Genomic DNA, 22,031 nt, shown 5'->3' with positions numbered 1-22,031 from the left:
TGTCACCACAATTAGTCCATCCACCATTCCTCCACTTATTCCCCTGTCTTCACAATAGTATTGTTAGACATCCATTATCCACACACAATAACACGCTGCTTCCCGGGTGCCTCTATACCAATCCTGCTCTAGAAACTCCCAGGTGTTTTTAATTCATGCCCTCAGTCAATCACAAAGGTCCTCGTTCATATTGGGACGAACGATACTTCCCTCCATACTTCCGAGGTGACTAAAAATAACTTTTTATGCCTCATTGATTTTTTAACTGCCAGTCGATTTAAATTTTTTATATCTGGTCCCATCCCAGCCATTAAAGGCAGTGACGAGCGTTTCAGCCGTATAGCCAGCATGAACTCCTGGGCTGAATAGGCTGTGTCGCACTCTTCCGCTTAATTTTATTGACAATTTTAACCTTTTCTGGGGCCGCACCTCCTTTTTTAACCATGATGGTCTCCATCCAAATGAAGCTGGATGCGTAATGTTAGCCGCTAATCTAGCTCTCGGTGTACGGCAGTATAGCAACACTATCCGCTCCATGCTGGCTGACCAGTCCGGCTCCTATTGACATCCCCCTCCTGCCACTAGACTCCAGCACTACAGTTCCGCCATTAAGCACTTCAGTTCCGCCTCTCATTATTGTCCACTTTCCACTAGGTTTGGACCCCCAATCTCATCCCCCATTTTAAATACATCTTGTTCTGTCAACCCACTTTCACTTTCATCACATATCCCAACTCGAATCAGTTTCACACAACCCACACAGAGAACTAAATGCTTTGTGGAGCTCACCAATCTCAGAACACGGAGACACTCATGGCCTGGTGGTACTACTTTTACCCCTACTATATTTCACCAGAAATTACAATTAGTAAATATAGCCGCTCCTGCCCGTCAAGTCACCTACCCATCCTATATCCCAACACTAATTCGCACTAGACATCTAAAGCCGGATGTTCTGTGCCACAGCCGTGGCATTGGTCACATCCACCTACGCGCTTTAAAGCGTGCCCCATGCCGTCCAAGCCCAGTGGTTAACCTTAACATGGTCCTGTTTAACACCAGATCACTCACACGTAAAACCTTGCTTCCCCCTGGCTGCACCTTCTTCAGCTCCCCACGTACCACTGGTGGTACTGGTGGTGGCACAGCCTCAGTATTCAAAGATACCTACAAATTTAATTTGATCCAATCTGAAGCCAGTTACCCCAGTTTCGAACTGCAGTCTTTTGAATTGAGCCTGTCATCCCCTGTTTTTTGTGCAGTGATATACCGGCCTCCAAAATACAACAAGGACTTCAACAATGATTTTTGTGACTTTCTCTCTGGAATTATGGTGAAATATGACCACATACTTTTGACAGGTGATTTTAACGTGCATGACTTGTATGCTGTGAGTCTAAACCCTTAGTCAAGAACTTCCTAAATCTTTTGGATTGTTTTAACCTCACCCAGTCTGTAAATGTCCCGACTCACAAAAAGGGCCATACATTGGACCTTGTTTTGTCCCATGGACTATCTGTTTCCCCCGTTACACTGTCCCCCATATCTACAACCATTTCTGATCATATTCCTGTCTTATTCACTATTTCTATTCCATGTGCGGAGCTTATTTCATCTGCTCCCACACAACGCTCGCGTGCAATTAAACCCTCAACTCCATTACAATTCTCTGCTATGTTTAATGCTACATTCTTCCCCACCCTGGATGACATTAGTGATCCCAGTGCTGAAATACTAATCTCTAGTTTTAACCACACATGCACTGATATTTTGAATTCTGTTCCTCCCCTCAGGACCACACGCACAAAGACACTTTATGAGCCATGATTCCACCCTCACTCTCAGGCGAGCGTGTAGGCAAGCAATGGCAAAAAGACAAATTGCATGTCTCATTAGTGATCCTACGTTGCTGTCTTTCTGATTATCAGAACGCGGTCAAACGTGCTAAAACAGAACACATCTCCAACATAGTTTCAACTAATTGCCACAAACCCCAGGTTCTTTTTAATGTTTTTAATTCCCTAATTAATCCCTGCACTATACCGTCTGTTGTGCCATCACCCACCCTCTGTGAGTGTTTTTTTAAATATTTTATTGATAAAATGTCAACCCTTAGATCAGCTCACATGCCTGCTATTCTTTCCCCAGTTCCTCCCCTCTGCCATGCATCTCTTGAGAATTTTTACCCTATATCCCTCTCTGCACTGTCGGATATAGTCAGTCACCTACGCCCCACAAACTGCCCATCTGCCTTCTTAAAGATGTTTTTAGCTCTGTCTGTCCTACAATTTTATCAATCATGAACAAATGTCTCATCACAGGTTGCGTCCCAGCTGTCTTCAAACATGCTTTAATTAAAAGAAAAAGTCTGGACCCCTCTGTCTTTTTAGACCCATCTTCTCCCAGTTGCCTTTTTTATCTAAGGTCTTAGAAAAGACAGTGTACGCACAGTTGCAGCAGTTGTTAACCACCCATGGTATTCACGAAAAGTTCCAGTCTGGTTTTAAACCAGGCCACAGTACATAAACTGCAGTTTTAAGAGTTTTTAATGATCTCCTTTTAACTGTAGATGATGGCTGCCCAGCTGTTCTGGTGCTACTTGACCTGACGGCTGCATTCAACACGGTGGACCATAATATTTTATTATCTCGCCTCGAACAAAGTGTAGGCATCACTGGTACCGCCCTACAATGGTTCAAATCTTATCTAACAAACAGGAGTTTTTCCGTGAAGCTTGGGGAATTTTTTCTAGTAAGGCCCCTCTCAACTGTGGGGTCCCTCAGGGCTCGATCCTGGGTCCCATTCTATTTTTACTGTACATTCTGCCCCTAGGAGAAATCATAACAAGACATAATATTTCATTTCACTGCTTCGCTGATGACATTCAAATCTACCTGCCCCTCAAGTCAAAACAAAACGACCCAGCTTGCAACCCATTACAGTTACTGCAAAACTGCCTGGCAGATATTAAATCATGGATGGCTTCAAACTTCCTTAATCTCAATGACAGTAAAACAGAAATTATCACCTTTGGTCTAGACTCTCCAATCCCCCCCCCCTGACATCCTTGGTCCCCTTAGTCCATACAATCACTCCTCCGTTAAAAACCTCTGTGTAATTTTTGACACAGCTTTCAAACTGTACAAACATGTTAGTTCTGTCATCAAAACCAGCTTCTTTCACCTTAGACTTTTAGTAAAAATCAAACAATATTTATCCCATAATGACCTTGAGAAGGTTATTCATGCATTCATTTCCTCTAGGTTGGACTACTGTAATTCCCTGTATGTCGGTATAGACCAAGCACTACTTAGACGCCTACATATGGTCCAGAATGCCACTGCCCGGCAAAAAGAAGCGTGCCCATATCACCCCAGTCTTAGCTTCACTCTACTGGCTCCCTGTCCACTTCCGAATTCATTTTAAGATTCTAATGTATGTTTTTAAAATTAGGAATGGGACAGCACCCCCCTCACTTGCAGAACTCATATCCGACTACTCCCCAGCCAGAGCCCTGAGGTCCACCGACCAGTTGCTGCTGACTGAGTTAGCAACTAACAGAACAACTAGGGGTGACCGGGCCTTTGCGGCCGCTGTTCCTAGGCTCTGGAATAATTTGCCCATACACATCCGAGCTGCCCAGTCGATATCTATTTTTAAATCCCTCTTAAAAACGTATTTCTTCTCCCTGGCTTTCCCTCATTGGTGCTAATGCTTTTTCTTTGCTGTGCTTATTTCATTGTATGCTATTGTTTTATTCTTATTGCACCATTCGCTCTTTGTTTTTAACTTGTACAGCACTTTGGTTGACTTGTCATGTGAAATGTGCTATATAAATGACGTTGAGTTGAGTTAAGTTGAGTCACTCCTTCACCTGTCACCAGAATGTCATGTCCTGTCTTGTATTATTCCTGACTAAAGCCTAATGTGGATGTTTGTCAACTCGACTCTGGTCTATTTGGATGTCTCTCTGAAGTGTATAAGAGAGCTGTGTGAACTATGCGGGAGTTGGAACCTAGTGTATGCCACGTTGGTATAGTGTTGCCGCTCGGAGCTCCTTTTTTAATACATTTTGATTGTGTTTGAACACTTCTCAAAACCTTTCTTTTTCACAGTATATATTTTATGCAGTATCATAGAAATATATGATAATCTGTCGTCCCTGGGTGGATCAATACTTCATCGTCATAATCATCATCGATACGATATGACAATGGATACTTGGTCAAAAGAACCCCAAAGAAAGGGTGAAGGAGTTTTTGAGAAAGGAGATTTTTGAGAAAGGCCACCAGCATGAAGAACAAAGAGGAGACCACTACAGAAACGAGCTATGCAAAATCGGGAGCGTGTCGCTGTTACTACATGTCATCTTTTCGACACCCGACTCTAACCCTCACCCTAACCTTAACCTCCGTGGAGTGAGTCACTAACCCTCCGGTTGAAATGATGGTCGTTCGCAAAAGCGAGATTTCCCCTGAAAAATCAACAAGAACTGACTTTCAGCAGATCTACAAGGTCGAGACCTCACAGATTAACAATAATCTGTGATGACTGCAGCCTGTGTTGACAACGGTGGGCAGATTGCTATTCACCAACAAGGAGAGCAAGTCGGGCACCAAGAAACAACACAGGTTGACAAGCGGAGGTGACGGAATCGACACCACGTCGAACACCAACAGACTTTTGCCACAGTAGGAGGGGACTAAGCCAAGGAGACACATGCTGTGTAGGCATGAGAGCCACTGGACGCTGGACCCACAGCCAAGTGGAACCAAATGGACCCTCACGGCAAGGGAATATGGAGCCACGCCATGAAGACTACAACAACTATTAGGATTAGGACCACAATTAAGTTATCTTTTAGACAAAATTATTAGGCATGTAACAACTAACAAGTCCTATAGATTTGCCTTCTGACGTCAGACGAAGTTACGCAGCAGATGTAAGACGTCATGGGATTTGTTCCTTTTATCTCTGTCATGAATAAGAACATAATTGTAGGAAAATGTTTCACCTGAGAAATTCAGGTTAAACAGAATATTAGCTAAAAGTTGATATCTAAAATATGAGTCAACAAGGCTTTTGCCACTAATGTGAGAATATTTGTTATTATGGTCTAAAAACCATAGGCGGCGGTTGAGCCAAACGTTTGGCAAGGCTAAAAAAAAAAAATTATGTTTTTTTTTCTTCTACACAATGGCATAATGATGATTTATTTATACACAACGTCAGGATGAAATTTGAAACATCTGATCATGACATTTTAACTAATAATAACAAGCAATATAGAAAGCATAAAGATATCATAATAACAACAACGAAGTTTCTGTTTCAAAATCAAAAGGGATGACATTTTTAAGACCAGACCATGTTTAGGTCATTATGAAATAATATTGCTGTGCAATTTAATTTGCAAATCAGTAGCAGGTGGTGCGTAAATACTGTCACTTTCTCTGTCTGTCTGTCTGTCTCTCTCTCTTTTACTATAGGGCTCCACTCTGTCTCTCTCTCTTTTACTACAGGGCTCCACTGGCGGTGTCGCGCTGCTCTGCGTCTTGACGGCGTCAACTGGCTCCACTGAACGTGAATTTGTTGATATTTCAATCAAAGATCAGATGAGGATATAGCATTATCAACTGTAAAGTTGCCTAATTTATCATTTATGCTGTGTAAAGTGCTGAAAAAGGTAGCAGATCTACAAGCTCACAACACGTCGCATGCAGTCAGGACATATGGTGTTGTGAGCTTGTAGATCGGCTATTTTCGGGTCCACCCGCACCGCCACGACGATGTATACAAATCTGGCTTTAGTGTTCAGAGAACTTCAGACTCAGTCACTCACTGCACCAAGGAAGAAGAAATGAGAAAGGAGTTGTTTCCCAGCCTGTTGTATAGACCTACATAATTTTATCAAAGTAGACCACGTAATTACATAAAAGATATTCTAGGATTTTTGGGACATCTAGTCACCCTTGTGAATGACGTGAATGGATAGCCAACAACAGAAAAGCACGTAGGCTAGCCTACATATAAAATACAGCCTACAATGCATTTAATCATATTTTATACATGACTGGACGATGTGGACTGCGTAAAAAAATTGAACCGGGCAATTTTGGAGTTTGGACGCCGTCAAGGGAAAGTCGGTAGCCGTCGGCAGTGGAGCTCCCTTCATTGATTAAAACCGGAGCGTTCCCAGCGTTGACGTTGACGCGACGCTCTGCGCGCTCGGTGGAGCCGGGGGGTTACCGTGAACCGGTGTTGTGCGTGAGGCTGCTGGCTTTTCCTCCGAGGTGGAAAGTCTGATGAGGTGAGATTAGCTCCTGGTTTATCTCTTGCTTTGTAAAAATCCATTTTGCTTTTTGAAGTGAGCTCAAAATAGCGCGCTGGTGTTCGCTACAAAGCGATTGGCAGGTTGAAATTCAGAATACGGATGTTTACAAAAAAAACAATGATGCTCTGCACTGGTATCAGGATGTGATTGGCTACTTGGAGTTTTTTTTTTTTTTTAACCTAAGCCTTGCTGAATTATCACTTCATTGTCACTAGGGGGCTGCGCTGCAGCAACAACACACAATAGACCGGAATCTGCCCCTCCCCGCTTATCGCCAGCCCGCCCACTGCCGCCATCTTGTTGTTGGCAACCAGATGTTTACATTCCAAGCATTCCATAGCAACGCAGTGTTTTGAACGCGTCAGCTTTGGCTGCAGCTAAATCAATGGACCCGACAGGACATTTATCAACTGTAGAGAGAAAACGATACGAAGAAAATATCAGGGTCATTGGTGTTGAAGTTAAAAAACAAGTGAATTTAGAGGAATTTAGGACTTTTATCTGTTGGTGTATCCTAAAGCAGGACTTAAGGACCTGCAAAAAACACTCTCCCGTTTTTCTCTATGGATGTTTTTTCTTCAGATGAAAGGCAACAGCAACAACGTTTAATTTAGAAAGGTACAGTAGACTAACCAGTAAGACTCCCTAATCGGGACTATCTCCACAAATAGGCCAAAAGTTTGTTTTACCAACCAGGAAAGAAGCATTTCTTCGACTCAGACCTTATCGCCAGGGTTGGCTTATAGCAGCTGTCGGTAGGACCATATATGGATTCTGTTAGTGTGGATCTCCTAACAGGGCATCATCTGGGATACAATCCCTTTTATGCCCATATATGGAGATCCCTAACAGCATCCCTTTTATGCCCATATATGGAGATCACTAACAGCTAACAGAATCCCTTTTATGCCCATATATGGAGATCCCTAACAGAATCCCTTTTATGCCCATATATGGAGATCCCTAACAGAATCCCTTTTATGCCCATATATGGAGATCCCTAACAGAATCCCTTTTATGCCCATATATGGAGATCCCTAACATAATCCCTTTTATGCCCATATATGGAGATCCCTAACAGAATCCCTTTTATGCCCATATATGGAGATCCCTAACAGAATCCCTTGTATGCCCATATATGGAGATCCCTAACAGAATCCCTTTTATGCCCATATATGGAGATCCCTAACAGAATCCCTTTTATGCCCATATATTATGGAGAAATCCCTGCTCTGAGTATCTGACATCAGTGTGATGTCACCTGTTTATGCCCATATATGGAGATCCCTGCTCTGCGTATCTGGTTGCTATGGTAAACAGTTGGTTGCTAGGGTAAAAAAACATGGTTGCTATGGTAAACAGTTGGTTGCTAGGGTAAACAGTTGGTTGCTAGGGTAAAACCATGGTTGCTAAGGTGGTTGCTAACGTACACTAACAAACCAGCAACAACAGACTGTTGCCACAGCAACGTACACAAAGGTTTGTGTACACATGTGGTGTGATGTCATACTGATGCGGAGATATGAGCAGGGCAAAGGTGTGACGTGTGACGTGTGACGGACGGACGGCCGGTGGAGGTTTTCATAGTAAACTGCTCCCTGACGGTCGCAATAATGGCTTTGCAATCTTGGTTCTCTTGCTAATGTTTTCGGAAATGATTTAGTGGGACCATAGATACCAGTAAGACTCCCTAATCGGGAGATAAGCGACCGTTGGTCGCTTATCTCCACAAATAGGCCAAAAGTTTGTTTTACCAATTATCAAGACATACGGGCAGTTGACAGTTTGCCATGGTTACTCATTGAAGTTGAATCTCCATATATGGAGATAACCTACGCATCACACTAAGTCTGACCTCACCAGCCCATATTTGGGCATGAGCAACTTATGTCTCCATATATGGAGATATGATGACATCACACAGTCCTCAGCCGATGATGTGGCGTGATGTCATACAATACACAAACGAGCCCTACAGTATAAAGGGGCAATTCTTGCCAGGAAAGAAGCATTTCTTCGACTCAGACCTTATCGCCAGGGTTGGCTTATAGCAGCTGTCGGTAGGACCATATATGGATTCTGTTAGTGTGGATCTCCTAACAGGGCATCATCTGGGATACAATCCCTTTTATGCCCATATATGGAGATCCCTAACAGAATCCCTTTTATGCCCATATATGGAGATCCCTAACAGCATCCCTTTTATGCCCATATATGGAGATCACTAACAGCTAACAGAATCCCTTTTATGCCCATATATGGAGATCCCTAACATAATCCCTTTTATGCCCATATATGGAGATCCCTAACAGAATCCCTTTTATGCCCATATATGGAGATCCCTAACAGAATCCCTTTTATGCCCAGTTGGTTGCTAGGGTAAAAAAACATGGTTGCTATGGTAAACAGTTGGTTGCTAGGGTAAACAGTTGGTTGCTAGGGTAAAACCATGGTTGCTAAGGTGGTTGCTAACGTACACTAACAGACCAGCAACAACAGACTGTTGCCACAGCAACGTACACAAAGGTTTGTGTACACATGTGGTGTGATGTCATACTGAAGATATATGACATCACACCGTACACAAACAAAGGTGTGACGTGTGACGTGTGACGGACGGACGGACGGACGGCCGGTGGAGGTTTTGGTAGTAAACTGCTCCCTAACGGTCGCAATAATAAGAAGAGTGGGACAGGAATTGAGCTAGCTGTGCTAACATTGGTAGCTATTTTCCTGTGTAGGCTACTCGTTTTATTTTTGTGGTAGTCAACAGACAGCAACTTTGCAATCTTTTGCCTTGCTGGTGCTATCTGTCTTTTGCATTTTACAATAACAAGAACAATAACTAGATGTGGATAAGTAAGGGATAAATACTGGCTCCGCGGGGGTTGTCCAGATATAACATCCCTTCGAACTGATAACTCCCGCCACCCGGCTACTAAATAAAATTAATAATTTGACTCAAAACTAAAAACAAAACGAAGTATTTCCTTGTTTATAGACGGCTGGAAGTGTTCCACAAGTGTTGCGCTGGGCGTCCTCCCAGCGCGACACGGTCGCCTTGTAAAACAAGGAAGTGCTGATTAGATATAATCCATTTTCTGATACTAGGTTGTCTATTTCTCGCTTAAAATAATTTTAAAAACATTCTTGAGATCAACGTTTAGTTCTAAATGTCGCTGTGTGGTTGTTTACATGGCTGACATGTTGGATACGGCACTAAATTCATGCAGCGCAGGCTGCGCAGTTTGACTGCAGCAGGTGCTCTGAGTCTTTGATTAGGCAGCGGTCTGTTATAGAGCGGAGCGGTCTGCTATCCAGAAATAACAGACCTCTGATTTCAGCAACTGACCAATCAGAATCAAGCATTTTAACAAGCCGGGTAATAATGGAATCTAGCAATGCTAATATTGCTAACTTCCCTGTGTAGACTCCGTTTTAACCATGTAATTTTATCAATCTATAAAATAACTAACTAGTCATTATATCAACCACTGTGTTTTATGCAACTCCTTTACTGCCTAATTAAGGATGTTATAGTCTGTTCCCTGCCATAAAAGTAGCTTACCTTAGAAAATAGCCAGCCATTGTTTCTTGGGGAGCGTTTTGCCCACCAAAACAAGACAATGGTTGTTGAATCCATAGAGAAAAACGGGAGAGTGTTTTTTGCAGGTCCTTAAGTCCTGCCTTAGGATACACCAACAGATAAAAGTCCTAAATTCCTCTAAATTCACTTGTTTTTTAACTTGTAAGGATCAACACCAATGACCCTGATATTCTCTTCATATCGTTTTCTCTCTACAGTTGATAGATGTCCTGTCGGGTCCATTGATTTAGCTGCAGCCAAAGGAGACGCGTTCAATACACTGCGTTGCTATGGAAGGCTTGGAATGTAAACATCTCGTTGTCACAAACAAGATGGCGGCGGGGCGGCGCTAAGGAAAGATGGGCGGCGCTGAGATTCCTCCCTATTATTATATAATTTGCAAAATACCCAGCGTAGCATTTGAGGAGGCATAGCCTCTCCTAGCCTTCATTACGGCCGGGCATGGTCTAAACTCTGGTATTTTAACATTGTAAGAGTTGTCGGGATTTTGTAAAACAGAGTTTCAAAGTACAAACAAATATAGATTTCACATTTACTAAATTCTAGAAATGTTTAGAAGGGTAGTTCTGTTGAAAACACTTTTACGTGGGGACTAAATTCCATGTGGCAAGAAATTATTGCAATTCCACGTGATGCTATGTTTAAATTCGGACAACTCTTAACGCTTCCAGTGCCAGCCCCTAGAGGGCACCAAAGAATGCCAGGGTTTGTCCCATAGGCGAGCGCATTAGCATCCGGGGACTCACGTTGCAGTGACGCGCGTGCTCACGTTCGTGCACGTCATGGAAAGGTCCCGGATGATAATGCTAACAGAATAGCTATTCCCATTTTGTCATTTTAAAGATCATTTTTCGGCGATTTCGCCGTAAATAAACCTTGGTGTGCATCCCTAAAAACACAATCCAGAGATATGGGCCTCCAAAGATGTGGTTTTTCATTGGATTCGGCGGAGATTCGCGGCGCCGTTCGTGGGTAACGGCCGGCATGGCGGCCCCCGGATTTGGAACACTGGATTTTAAATTTAGGCTCAGGCTTCAGAAGGCCTCGGATCATTTTATTCATTTCATTAAAAAAGTCGAACATGTTCGGGATAGGCACACTGGACTACGTTCCGGAAGCGGCGCTGAACATTTGGTGAACATTGGGGGGCTCAAAAATGTATTTTAAACCATTTTTAATGGAATATATCGTCGGACCATGTAAAATGGCTAACTGGCTAGCGTAGGACGAGCCAGGACCACCCACGACTCTACAAGCAGCTCAGGGTAAGTCAATTAATTAAAAAAAAATTGTATTGGATTGAAATAAAGCCGAACATGTTCGGGATAGGCACAGAATGAGTTAAGAACGACAGAAACCTCTCAAACCCAAACAAGCAGATCTACTGTTCTGTAAGGTATAACTCAACATGTAATTGTCTGAAATGTCTATTGATTTGGCACTCTATAAATCTCCTGTTATATGTAAATGAATACATTATTCATTCACAAAAAGAAAAAGGATGGAATTTTAGTAGAAATGTATAGAGTAACAAATATGTATATTATATACTTGTTTTCCTTCCATTTAATCGGGTGGTCAACCAGCTACAGCTGTCAAATCTTAACAGCTTAGTTCTCCCCCACACTTACTCTCTCACTCTTGGTATGTTGTCCTTACCTTTAGTACATGTCCTTGTAAGACCATGTTTAGAATATCATCTCTGTCAGAATGGACTATAAGAGCTGTATGAGAATGGGGCAGGGGAGGCTTGTGCCCGGAGGGGCTGACAGGAGAGGCCAGGAGGCCTGCTCCTCTGATGTTGTGAATGCTGTCACTCTGTTCAAACTTTTTGCCTTTTTGAATAAAACTTTGTAAATTCTTCAAATCCTTCATCCTTGTGGAACATTAATTTGTTGCTGTCACAATACTTACCTATTTATTGCAAACAGACCACTAGGGGGTGAGCCCAACTTGTTTGCTATGTTTTTTGAAGACCTTATGCCCATACCTAACGCCCGCCAAGAATCTCAAACTAATCACCAAGTGCATAATTGATATGCACTTGGTGATGCAATGGATTTTTTAAGTTTAAAGCTATACTGTGTAAGTTGCTCAACTAGTGGTCAGTAGCGTCCGCGTCTGTCGGCCGTTTTTCGCCGCGGACCGGGCCTCACACCCCCGCGTCACCCCCGCGTCTGCCTCCATCTCGCCGAGATCTATCTTTGGAGGGGTCCCTGGTTCCTGTGCGTTCAGGCATTCCGGAGAAACGGAGTGTTTCACCCGAGTATAGATAGAGACACACGGGCGCCTACAAATATGGCCGCCCTATTGTGATAGCTAGCGACCCCACTTCAAGATGCGCTGTGATTGGCCGGCAGTGTATAACTGCCGGCCGACTGCATTTTGCCGGGAAATCCCGCCCCTGTCACTGCTAGAAGAAATAAAGAGAAGGCTTCAGAAGCTGAAAATAACGGAATGGGTGTTCTAAAACTTTAGCGATTTAAGAGTTAGGACAATTTTAAGATTTGTTTTATAAAAAAAGTTACATGGTATAACTTTAAATCCCAGGTTATAGGCATTTTAAGCTCCCAGCGGCCATCATGGATGCGCCATCTTGAAAATGAAGCCTATCTGGAAGGTGTATTTTCCTAAATCTTTAGTATGTTCTCAAGCATGTCCAGAGGTACCGAATCAGTTGAAAAAACATTTGGAAAAAAAAATCATTCGAGATATAGCCATTTTAAGCTCCCCGCAACCATCTGGAACGACATCTTGAAAATGGCGGCTTTCTGGGAGGTAGATTTTGAGTATGTTATTTAGTACTCCCGATAGGCTACTACCAGAATCCATTGAAAACCCTTTTGTATACATTTTTGGGGGTTTAAGCCATATTTTCTCTTAGATTGACTGACCTATATGGGTTGCGAGACAAATTGGGGCCGCGGGAAGGTAGCCTGGCGTGGCCGAGCGCAATTTTATGTAGGCCTACATGTATTTATTTATTGCACTGGCAGATTCGTCTGGTTTCCAGGCTAGTAAGTGAGTTGTTGGGGTTGCACATGAAAATGGCATTATAGATGGAAATGCATGCTTTCATTTTAAGATATTCTTTATTTCCACTTTGAAATTGCACTTTACATACATTCTGGAGTAGCCAAAAACTTTCCCCAATATTTAAAAAAGTTAACTTTCACCCTACCAGCAGATGCTACACAAAACCACACAGATAAGCATTCATAGAATATACATGTACTCTATCAGCTATATGTCAAGCTGAGAAACTATTATACTGTATACTGTACTGAACAACACAAATAACCAGGTCCATGAGAGCTTCCCTCTCCTTAGAGCCTGTTCACACTGCGTTTTTGCAACGAGAATTTCGCAAAAGGAAAAGTCAGATGTGCCTTCCGTTCAGACGACAACGGCATTTTCGGGGGTTAAAACGGAACGATCTGACTCCGGAGATTTGGGTGTAAAAGCTGACTCTCTCCTCCCCTTGCGTCACCGTGTGAACAACAGAAACGCAAGAAGCAACAACACATGTGGGCAAGATTACTAGGCTTTTTCTCTCCTACTAATACATACTGAATGCCCTCCTCAGTACTGTGGTCTCCGTGGCCTAGTGCATAAGGCTTTGTCTTTTCAATCCATGCACCCTGGGTTTTGTTATACGTAACTGTTATTTCTTTACATGTGTGATTTTCTTTATATATATATATATATATATATATATATATATATATATATATATATATATATATATATATATAATATTGTATTACAAAAACAACAAAAAAAACTAAAACTAACAGTAACATGGCTCAAAAAACTAAACGTAGGCTTTAAAAAAATAAAAATAAAATAAATATACTGACAAATGATTGGAAGAAAAAATGAGGGAAAAGAGAATTCTGAAAATAAAAATAAAATAATAACCTTGTCACCAGGAGGAAAGGGCGGTGGTGATGTCTGATCCATGGACTTCATCTCCATCTGACCAGACTGTTTCATCTCTACAGAAGAATAACCAACAAACAGACAGACATGAGGCCTGATACATTGATTTATGACCATTTTGTTCTTACATCATACATGGAGGTTGGCCCCTCCAACTCCAGTATGAAGTAAGAGTTAAATGGACACAGTGTGAACATGTTAGTTTAACCACATCAACCCTAGACTCTATTCTGGACAGGACATAATAGATACATTGTTTCGATGAATTGAGTACAAAGGACCCCAATGGAAACAAGCCATAGGATGTATTCGGTTTAAAAATCCTCTTAGCAGACCTTGTATCATTCAACATTTGGTGAAAATATGCAAACAATCCGTGATTGGGGGGGGGGGGGGGGGGGGAGAGAGAGAGAGAGAGAGAGAGAGAGAGAGAGAGAGAGAGAGAGAGAGAGAGTGGGGGGGAGAGAGAGTGTGAGTGAGTGAGTGAGTGAGTGAGTGAGTGTGTGTGCGCACGCGCGCACATGCGTGCGTGCGTGCGTGTGTGTGTGTTAGTCAGAGGTTAGAATCTTACCCCTTCTCTTCCTCTTCTCCCTCAGCTCAGACCTTTTCTCCAAGTCAATGTATTCCTCCTGTATTTCACACATCAACAGACAATGAGAGTCAAACTACATCAAGATGTAAACTTTCCACAGTGACAACTGATGAAGTGTTTAAAAAACTGAGCGCCCTACCTCAACACAAGGCCACTGGCCTTGATACAATTCCAGATAGATTTCTCAGAGATTCAGCCGCCACCATTGCTCCAATCATTACCCACATAATTAACCTTTCCATCGAACAGGGTCATGTCCCACAGGACTTCAAACTAGCAAAAGTAACCCCCCTGCATAAAGAAGGTAGCAAACTAGACCCTGGAAACTACCGTCCCGTTTCCATTCTTAGCTCCATATCCAAAGTCATGGAGAAAATAGTCTACGAACAGATAGCAAGATATCTCGATGAGAATAATCTGATTTACGAGTTCCAATCTCGATTCAGAAAATCTCATTCCACTGACACATGCCTTCTCTATTTGACTGACCAAATCAAACGCGAAGCGGATGACGGCAAATATAGCGGCATGGTCATGATGGACCTCCAGAAGGCATTTGACACCGTAAATCATTCTATTCTGATTGAGAAACTAAAAGCCATCGGTCTTGACAGCGCAGCAGTGAGTTGGATGCAATCTTACCTGGTGGGGAGGGAACAGGTGGTGGAGATTAACGGTACCCTGCCCCCCCCCCCCCCCCCTCCCAGTAAGCTGTGGTGTTCCTCATGGTAGCATACTGGGACCTCTGTTGTTCCTAATATACGTGAACGACATGGCATCTGCTTGTGACAGCAACCTGTTCCTGTTCGCGGATGACTCGGCTCTCCTAGTCTCGGGCAAGGACCACTTGCAGGTTGAAAAGACACTTAACTCTGAACTAAGTAAGATCTGCACATGGCTTAATGACAACAAATTATCAATTCACCTGGGAAAAACTGAGTCCATCCTCTTTGGATCAAATCATAACCTCAAAAAAGTCGATAACTTCACAATCAAAGTGGGTGACAAGGTCATAACACGAAAAAACAAAATCTTTTACTTAGGATGTATCCTTGAAGCTAATCTTTCCAGTGAAAAGATGACTTCTAAAGTAATAAATAAAATCAACCAACGAACTCGTTTCCTACAGAGGATCGCCCCAATGGTCAATTTCAACACACTGAAGACCATAGCTGGTGCAATAATCCAGCCCCTCTTTGACTACGGAGTCCACGTATGGTATCGTGACGCCCCACAAGCCCTGAAAACTAAACTCCAAACAGCCCAAAATAAACTAATTAGGGTCCTACTTAACCTTCCCTATCAGACTCACCTCACCGCTACTCACCAGTTAAGAGTGGGGTGGCTCAGAGTAGATGACAGAGTACAGCAACTTGCAATGGGCCTGGTGTACAAGATACACTACACCACTATGATACCCAGGTACCTGTCAAAATACTTTATAAACATTAAGGATGTCCATAATTACAACACCAGAGGCAGCGCCACAGATCACTTTCAACCCAGAGTCAAAACCAACAAAGGGTCAAACTCTTTTTTCTGCTATACCACCAAAATGTGGAAAGCCTTACCAAAGGTCATAAAGGAGTGTGGATCACTAGCATCCTTTAAAATTGCCCTGAAAAACCACTTACAGGCAGCAGCCGTTCGCAACTGGTAAAAAAACTAACCTAGCCCAACCCTACCCTCCCCTGCCCCTTCTTTGTATATACTTACTTACTTACTGTTTTAGACTCTTTTTTTGTTCTCTCATTATTTCTTTTCTTTACATATCTACTGCATAGTACTGTGTTCTATTCGTCTGTCATTCAATGTTATATGAGATACTTAAATGGTTTCCTGTGGAAATAAGCTTAGTCTTTTCATGGATCTCCTTTTAGTTGGCCTTGTACCAGTGAACTGTACCGTCATGAAACTGTACCTTTTCCTATGCAAACTTCTAATAAAGTCTTCAATCAATCAATGTTAACAGACTGTTCCTTAACATTGGTTGGAATCAGAGATGTTCACGAGTCTTTGATCTCGAGTATGAGTCAAGTCAAGTCTTTGATCTCGAGTCAAGTCTGGAGTTTTTGGGGGGTCGAAACCGAGTCCAGTCTTGAGTCTTTCATTTAGAGTCTGAGTCGAGTCAATAGTCTTTAGCAAAAAAAAAAGAAAAAAAAAAGGTCTTCCCTTTTTAATTAATTGTATTATTTAATTATACAATGTAGTAGGGGTGTAATGATGTAGTCGATTTTAATTTGCAATTATCTACTACATGGGTCTTCAACAGGGGGTCCGGGACCCCTAGGGGGTCCTCAGAGTTACTACAGGGGGGCCACCAAATATTTGTGTAATGGGATCATTATTTTAAATGTTGAACCCTCGCATCACTATCATGAGGAGAACTTTAGCCAAAAATAGCCGATCTACAAGCTCTCAACGCCTCGCAGTGCGAGGCATTGAGAGCTTGTAGATCGGCTATTTTTGCCAAGTAGGTTTGTTGTTGAGGTAAAAAAAGAGCATACTGTACCAAGTACAGAGTGAAAGATCAAATGTACTCAACAATTTAGTAGTTAAATGTCTGAAAAAACACATTAACACAACTGATGACTGATGACAGTGCTGTCAAACAAGTCTATGAAAATCTGCAACACAATTTTATACAATATGTAGAGGGGGTCCCTGCTTTATCTCCATCTCAGCTAAGGGGTCCTTGGCCTGAAAACGTTGAAGACCCCTGATCTACTATATTGATTGCAAAAGCAAAATATCGTACCGCTTTGGCTTTGTATCGTATCGTATCATTTTAAAATGCGGTAATCGGTATCGAATCATTTTGCAATGCAAATAATTGGAAGCTAAGTAAAGTGAAAAAGAGGTCTAAATAATTACCTTTCCATTCCGTATAGCTACTCTTGGTCTATTGATAAATGTGTGTAATCTCTGTGTTCATGTCAAGGTGGGTTTGTCCATATGTGTTGGAATATCATGTCCATGTATTTGCTAAATAAACACAGCGTTTACTTCCATAATAACAGATTTTTTACACGTCTTACACAGATTTATTTTCTTTGCTAAATAGCTACTATATCGATTTTAAATCATTGAATCGTATCGAATCGCCATGAATGAACCAATATCGTCCATATATCGTATTGTTAACCATGTATCGTGATTATTATTTATCGATAATTATCGATAAATTGCCGGCAAATATCGACTTTTCATAACACCAGGGATTTCCCATTTAACCTACTGTATGGTGCAGTACTATGGTGCAATACGGCCAGCCGCCTGCACTGTTTGTAGTGGGGGGCGCTAGTGAGATAAATGAGACTAGAGTGGCAGTATTATGCACATGTGAGGAAGAGAGTGTGAAAGTTACGTTGTTGTTAAGACCTAGCCTGACTTCCGTCAGATGGTGGCAGTAGTGCGTAGCGCCCTACTTTACCGTCTGAGTTCTCTGGGTAGAGAGTTGATAACACTCGTAAAGCCCCGGGCCGGACCAATCAGCGGCAGCTACGGGCGGGCTCTGAGCGGCTCTGAGCCAATAGAGTCTGATTGCAGACCACGTGGAAACCCAGGAGGCGGATTCTGGGTGTAACGTCATGCAGACAAGCCAATATGAGTGGTTGGAGTTGGCACTCCAGACTGTGATAGACAGACGGCCCCATCCAATCACCTGCTTAGCAATTCAAAAAATGGCCCGCCCCTTACATCGAGTGTGCCGGAGCAGTACCAGATGCTAGTAGGCAGAGCAGACGCACTGCTACTATCATCTGGCGCAGTCAGGTTAGTTAAGACCAGAGTCCAGACGCAAACTGTCAGCTGCGCTCTCTGACCATCAGAGGGGCAGAGAGGAGGAATGGAGAGGAGGATACATTCATCTTTTTTTCAATTTACAACAAGGTGAAGTTAATTTGAGCAACACAACTCTAGTGTGTGGACACACACATAGGCTACTGTACTGTACACATGCAGCCACCATTACAATACACAAATGCACAATATACACACCCACGTTAATATTATTGTATTTATTCATACATTCTCACCACTGATATGGATTTAACTTCATTGTATTTATTGTATTATTATCAAAGCAATAAGAACATGAAACAAATTGGTTACTTGCACTCTCACTATTGAGAAATCATGTTTTCCTCCTGCAAATTTATTTTGCACAATATAGCCTATTTTAGAGGTTATTTTAAAGGTTCCAGTCAGTGTTTTTGCTGTTAAGACAAGAGGAGGCACTTTGCATGCATGCACATGTTTTAGCCCCTAACCCTCTTATTTTAGGCTGTGTTTCTTGACAATTAGGCTACATTTTCACTAAATGCTTTTTAGTTATGGATTGATTAGTTAGTAGGCCTACCCATTGTTGTGCTGGACAGACACATTGTGGGCATTGGAGGCAAGATTCATTTACTTATTAGCCAATTTATAAAATAATCTTGTAAGATTAATGGAATACATGTATAATTCCAGAGTTTTGCCTTTTATGGTTATTTTTCATTTTCAGTTACAAATATCGTGATATATCGTTGATGACATTTCTTGCAATATATTGAATATCGCAATATATCGAATATCGTGATATTATTGTTATCGAGAGCCTAATATCGTGATAGATATCGTATCATGAGATAGCAATATCGTCCCACCCCTAATCGTGATACATATCGTATCACTGTTAAAATGTATCGTGTTACACCCCTACGATGTAGCCTAAGGCTGAAATACACTGAGTGTTCGAAGGGAGCATTTCGCTGTTACTATGTGTCATCTTTTCAACAACCAACTCTAACCCTTACCCTAAACCTAACCTCTGTGGGATGAGTCGCTACTCGCTAACCCTCCGACGCTCCTTTGTCGAAATGACGGTCATTCGAAAGAGCGTGATTTCCCCGTGTTCGAAATGAGCAGCCGAGCGAGTGCACTCCCCTATTAGTTTAAATAGACCAACACCGTGTTCAGTCATCAGCGTGGCATAGCTGGGGGTGGAGTCAAGCGTGGGGGAAAAAATTACACCTACCCCCATTAGTTTTGAATGGGGATTTCCATGTTTTTCAGTGTTTTTCAAATCAGATGTTTTAATAGTATAGCAATGTTTTAATTAATTGCAATGTCTTACATTGATTCCTTGGTTGCCAATGGACAAAAAATTATGCATTAGAAAATTAAACAGCATCGGGATTAAATATTGTCTTAATTATTAAGACTGGTCGCATCATCAAAGACCATGGGTTATCTGATAAATCCGTCTGGTAAGAGACACTATTACATTTTCTATATGATAAATTAAACGTATCATATCAAAGAACGAAAAGCATTGATTAATCAATGATGGTTATAGAGCACATTCATTGAATTCCAGTAGGCTAGAGCCATTAACAGCTTGTTATCATGCAAGAATTTACACACTGACACGACACAACACAAGCCTATCCTAGTTTCAAACCTGCAGAAAATACTTTTAAAACATGGCAATGAATACGAAGGTAAAGTAGTGTAGTAGTGTGTAAATCCTGCATGATGTTAATTAACAAGGCATTTTGCCAAACTGGTGTGGATCCTGCCATTTAAATATTTATATGGTTATGAATTAGCAGATTTATCAGCATTACAATGGTGTGGCCTACAGAGGGCGATGGAGAGCAGCAGTGCTTAATGGTAGAACATAGGAGCAGAACAGTGGTGTTATGTAGAATAACTAAAAAGTGATACCAGCACAAATGATAAAATGTACGGCACAATTCAGCAAAAATTCAGCACGAAATGATGACACCATTTTTATATATGTTTTCATCATATAGGGTGCTAACTTCACACTGTTTCACAACTTTTGTACTGTTGCTGCTGCAGCACACTACTGCTGCTGCAGTGCTGCTGTTCTCTGAATGCAATCACAACGCAACGTGTTATGAGCTTGTAGATCTGCTATTTATGTAGGCCTATTTATTCTTGTAGGTATGCTATTTTAGCTCACAACGCGAGCTTGTAGGTCTGCTATTTAGGGGTGTGCAAAGTCGTTTTTTAGCCTATAGGCTTACTAGGCTATTATATAAAACTGTTGCAGATTAACTTTTTCATGACTTTTTTGGCAGCACTATCAACAGTGTGTGAATTAATAATTTGTGTTTATTTGTTCACACATCATCTTTTCTATTAACTCTATCAACGCTTTGAACGTTCCTGTTCGCCCCATTTTTGACGGCGGCGGAACGCCAATTGTACGTTCTTTGGCTCGTTCTTTTTTACCTTGGTTTGATGTCTGTAACCTGATGAGGGGTCGCGCGGGTGTGTACCGTTGAAACAGCTCTCGTAAAAGTACTCTCAAAATCCCACTGGACGTTAGCATCAATGGAGTAACAAAACACACCATGTTTTTCTCTGGATCTATTGCTCTGTAGCGACTGCACAGCCTTGAGCAGCCTTGACAAGCAAGAGCCTATCTAAAACCATTTTCACATTAATTCTTGCATGAGGCTGCCCCCTACTGCTGGTAGAGCCACGGTACACCTCTTTAAGAGAAAATTCAAAAAAAAATAAATTAATACATCTTTGTCTATATCATCGCAAAGGTAAGGTGCTTTTGCTGGCACAAAACCCAATAATAAATAACAACATCTGGCAGGGAAAAAGTTAATATGATGGATTTATGTTAGTATTTATAATCCATGAATTATTTAATCTCTTAAACCCTCAATATTTGTTAATGTTTTGGCTAATGTTCCCCTATAGGTTTGCTTCTTGTTCAATTGGTTACTGTAAAAACAAGGTTCCTATCACAACATTATTTGTCAGCCTCCCATAACTCTGAGGACCCTAGGGGTCCCTAACCACCTGTTGAAGACCCATGTAATGATATATAATAATGATATACTATCAGTATCATGATTATTAATCAAACAATTCTACAAGCCAGCAAGGGAGCAGACCCTTTGTGTTTTCCCAGAATTCAATAAGTTGGGTTGTTAGACAGAGCCTAGTTCTACAGTAAAACAATAAATTGCTTGGAAATTAAATGTAATGCACCTGTTTTGGGACATTAACATTGGCTTTAATTTAAACCCTTTGCATTGTGTTGAATCGCACCGAATCGCATCGTATCGCATCGTATCGCATTGTGCAGAATTGAATCGCAGACAAATCGCATCGAATCGGGAATCGTATTGGGAACAGGGGTGAATCGTGATGTATCGTATCGACAGGATTTCAATGTATTGCAATTATATCGTATCGTTGGTAGTGTATCATGATGCGTATCGTATCGCCTTAGTGGTCGAGATTCGCATCCCTAGTACACACACCAAATTCCGAGACAGGACAATGCTGTAATGCCACATAACTCTGCCATATGTTTGCCTAGCAACGTGATTTAAACTTTAAAACGCTCACACAACTTTGGACTGTTTCTGACCAATAGGGACGAACTGCAATTGTCTTCCTATTGGCTGAGCTTTAAACAGACATTATTCCAGTTTGCAGAATGGTAACCTCTCAAAACTCGGTGTCTGAACTTACTTATTACTTAAGTCCCGCCCCATTTGACTTGTTTCCGAGTCGAT

The sequence above is a fragment of the Nannobrachium achirus genome (assembly GCF_963921795.1).
Source record: "Nannobrachium achirus genome assembly, chromosome: 17".
NCBI lineage: Eukaryota > Metazoa > Chordata > Actinopteri > Myctophiformes > Myctophidae > Nannobrachium > Nannobrachium achirus.
The sequence above is the reverse complement of the archived record's forward strand: the minus strand, read 5'-3'. Positions refer to the sequence as shown.